Raw genomic sequence first — 4,562 nt, 5'->3', positions numbered from 1 at the left:
CTACTCAATGGAGGAAAATAATGAAGGAAAGAAATATAATGTGAGCTACACTTGCCACTTAAAATGTTCTAGTAGCTGCATTTAAAAATGTTAAAGGAAGCAAGTGAAATTAATTTTAATAATATGTTTTATTTAAGCTAATATATCAGGAACATTAACTTAATATAAAAAATAATGAAATAACTTACATTCTTTTTTTCACACCAAGTCTTTAAAGTCTTGTGTGTGTTTTTTACTTAAAGACCATCTCAAATTGTACCAACCACATTTCAAGTGTTCAGTCGCCATGTATGACCATCAGCTACTGTGCGGGGAACGTGAAAGTTTAGAAAACAGAGCCAGCACCCAAACCCTCAGCAATTTGTGATTCTTCTGGGGAAAGAATGGCTCCTACTTAAACTAACGAAGCACACAGGATTCAGGAAGAGAATCGCATGTCATTCCTTGGCTAAGCAGAAGCCACAATTTGAATCCAAAATTGGAGGAAACAGTGCAATGGAAAAGTTTTGCCCATCAATTTTTTTGCAAACCCAGGTATCTCTGTTGACTTTAACCCTGGTAGCAATGTAAACCGCTCTGAGGAAAGCAAACGTGAACATGGTAAATAAATGTTGCAATGGTTCAAAAGTAAAATTCAAGCATGTTTATGCAGTTAGGCTTCCTGCCCTCTGGAGCCAGGGAATTTAGATTTTGCAATCTTGTTTTAGAGTAACCAGCTGCATCTAGATTTTCACCACTATAAAATGAGAATAATATACAGTGTTTGTTACAGGCATTGTTCTCAGTGTATTACATGCACTGATTTGTTTAATCCTCACAATAATTGTATAAGAAAGACACTATGTTTGATTTCCACTTGAAAGATGAAGAAACTGAGACCAAAAAGGTGAAGTAACTTCCTCGCAAGGTCACAGAGCTAAGGAGAAATGAATTAGAATTCAAACCCATGTTATTAATCGTTATTCTCTAGACTACTAGATCTACAAGGTGAAAATAAGATGAAACCTCATTATCTTAAATAGAAATTATAGTATAAATGCAATATATTAATATTCAGAAACAACCCTTTATTAATGAAAATGACATTTGTTAAAGGAAATCCTATTCCGTTTATGTTTAAATTATATGTAGTTTGTCTCAAGTTGTATTCAGACAGCTAAAATTTAAACTCATTCATTCATTTATTCTGCTCAAATATCAACTCTCAGTGAGACTTTCCCTGATCACTTAAGGTAAAGTAGTAACAACCTCCCAGCCCTTGGCAATCTCAATCTTCCTTAATTATAAATTTATACATATAAATTCCTCATGATAAATTTACTTACATGTTTGTGCTGTCTCTCTCCATCCTTAATAATATAAGCTCCACACAGGCAAGACTTATTTTCTGTTTTGTTCACTACTATATTGCCAGTACCTAAGAACAATGTTTGGATCTTAGTAAATTCTCAATAAATATTTATTAATTGAATAAATGAATGATTTTTATATTTATTCATTCATTTATGCTGAAACAACACACATAGCAATTATGTACATAGACTGTGGAGCAAAATATACTTGTGTTAGGGGTATATCTGCCATTTACTATTTGTAAAATATACAAATAATAATAAATATATTGACCTTGTAAGGTTATAGGGAATAGGATACCACTTTCTAAAAGTGACATAGAGGCTGACACACTGAATGTGGTTGTGTTGTTATTTTTGTAACATTTTTATTACTTATCCATTCCTTAAATAAATACAGTGCCAAACACTGTGCTGGGTGCTGAAGGACTTTGCATTGAAGAAGACATCTCTTTTGAGATACCTCATAGATTGTAGATAGTTTGCTGGACTGATGAGAAGGAAAGGGACTCTTCAGGACGCCACAGCCCTGCAGGCTTTAGCCCCGACCCCAGCCCTTAACCACAGAGTGACCTGAAAGCAGAGTCAGGAGCTGGGAGCAGTCAGCAAATGAGACGTGCAGTGTTTCCCTGAGGGCAAAGGCTGAGAGCTGTACAGCAGCCGGGAGCTCCAGCCTTGGGCCGGTGCCAGGTGGGAGAGGGAAGCCTGTGTTCTGACATCAGCCGGGGGTTTTCAGAGAGGACTGAAGTAGACAGTGCCAGCTTCAGTAGTAGCAGAAGGAGGCACAAGTTCTCTCTGATGAAGTTTGCATGACTTCCATGCACTCAAGCAAATATGAGTTCAAAAAGTTCACCAAACACACAGATAAACAAGACATCATGTCATAGAAAAAGGAGATAAACAGACTTGGACCCCAAAGGATTTCATATTTTTAAATTCTCAGATAAAGAATACATAATTCTTAAATACGAAGTATTTGTGGAAATAAAGAATGGGATCATAAATTTGATCAAGAAACAAAATGATGGGTTGATTTACAAAACAACCTAATAGAACATTTTTTTTCTTTTTAGTTGATTTACAATGTTGTGTTAGTTTCAGGTGTAGAACAAAGTGATTCCGTTTATATATATATATATACACACACATATATAATGTATATATAAGCATCTATGTAAAGTATATATATAAGTATATATATACATATATAAAGTGTATATATATACTTCTTCAGATTCTTTTCCATTATAGGTTATTACAAGATATTTAACATAGTTCCCTGTGCTATAGAGTAGGCCCCTGTTGTTTTTCTGTTTTACGTATAGTAGTGTGTATCTGCTAATCCCAAACCCCTAATTTATCCCTCCCTCCCCTTCCGCTTTGGTAACCATAAATTTGTTTTCTATGTATGTGAGTCTGTTTCTGCTTTGTAAATAAGTTCTTTTGCATCCTTTTTTTTAGATTCCACATGTAAGTGATATCATGTGATACTTGTCTTTCTCTGTCTGACTTCATTTAGTATGATAATTTCTAGGTCCATCCATGTTGCTGCAAATGGAATTATTTCATTCTTACTTATGGCTGAGTAATATTCCATTGTATACATGTACCACATCTTCTTTATCCCTTGATCTGTTGATGGACACTTAGGTTGCTTCCATGTCTTGGCTATTGTGAATAGTGCTGCTTTGAACATTGGGGTGCATGTATCTTTTTGAATTAGAGTTTTTGTCTTTTCCAGATAGATGTCCAGGAGTGGGATTGCTGGATCATATGGTAACTCTATTTTTAGTTTTTAAAGGAATCTCCATACTGTTCTCCGCAGTGGTTGCACCAATTTACATTCCCACCAACACTGTAGGAGGGTTCCCTTTTCTCCACACCCTCTCCAGCATTTATTATTTGTAGCCTATTTGATGATGACCATTCTGACCAGCGTGAGATGATACCCCATTATAGTTTTGATTTGTAATAGAACTTTTTAAAGTGAAATGTATAATTGTTGAAATTGAAAACTCAATGGATATATTAGTGTATTAATAGTAGCTGAAGAGAGACCATATGATTCTAAATGTATAAACTATGGGAAAGAGATAAAGGGATGTGGAGGATAGAAGGAGAAGTCCACCAAACATATAAGCGGAGTCCCAGAGGGAGAGAATAGATTGAGGTGATACTTGAAGAGAAAAGAGGACTTCTGATGAGAGAAAACTTACCAACAGGATAAATGAAATTATTTGGATACGCCATAATGAACTACAGAATATCTAAGCAAAGAGAAGGCCTGATAAGCAGAGAAAGAGAAAATGCAGGTCTCCCACAGAGGAACGACAACTAAACTTACAGCAGCCTTCTCAACACACAGAAAGGAGCCAGAAATGGTGGAATGGTATCATCAATAGCTGAATAACACATAGAAAAACTATTTTAAGAATAAGAGTGAAATAACAACCTTTTGAGATAAAGGCCCAGTGTTCCTAGGAGAAGAACTTTATGAAAGAAACTTCTAAAGAACCTACTTCAAGATCAAGGAAAGTGATCCCAGAAGGAAGGTCTGAGACACAAGAAGGAATCGCAGGAAAATAAAGTAGAAAACATGCAGTTTATAATAAAAACGATGTCTAATTGTGGAATTAGAACCAACACAAGGTTCTTGCATTTTGGGAAAAAGATTAAGATATTGACTACAGTTAGGTTTTTTTTACTCCAGAAATATCATTGGCAAAAATAGTAATAGAATATTTAGCTTCCAAACCAGAAGAAGAAAAAAAGGGGATAAAAAAAGTGAATAAAAGTTCTGTTAATTTTTTTAAAAGGCAAGGAAGGGGGGAAAAGTGGCATAGAAAAAGTAAGACCAAAATAATAACGTAGGATGGTATAAACAAATCTAAATATATCAGTTATCACAATGAATATAAGTGTTATCATCTTACAAGTTAAAAACAAAGTAAACCAAAGAGAGGGGGAGGGAAAAAATTCCAACTATATACTATTTATGAGACATACCTAAAACATTAAAACACCAACAAGTTGGGGGCCTCCCTGGTGGCGCAGTGGTTGAGAGTCCGCCTGCCGATGCAGGGGATACGGGTTCATGCCCCGGTCTGGGAGGATCCCATATGCCGCGGAGCGGCTGGGCCCGTGGGCCATGGCTGCTGAGCCTGCGCGTCCGGAGCCTGTGCTCCGCGGCGGGAGAGGCCACAGAAGTGA

Source organism: Hyperoodon ampullatus (genome assembly GCF_949752795.1).
Source record: "Hyperoodon ampullatus genome assembly, chromosome: 20".
Taxonomy (NCBI): Eukaryota; Metazoa; Chordata; class Mammalia; order Artiodactyla; family Ziphiidae; genus Hyperoodon; species Hyperoodon ampullatus.
Note: the sequence above shows the minus strand (reverse complement) of the source record.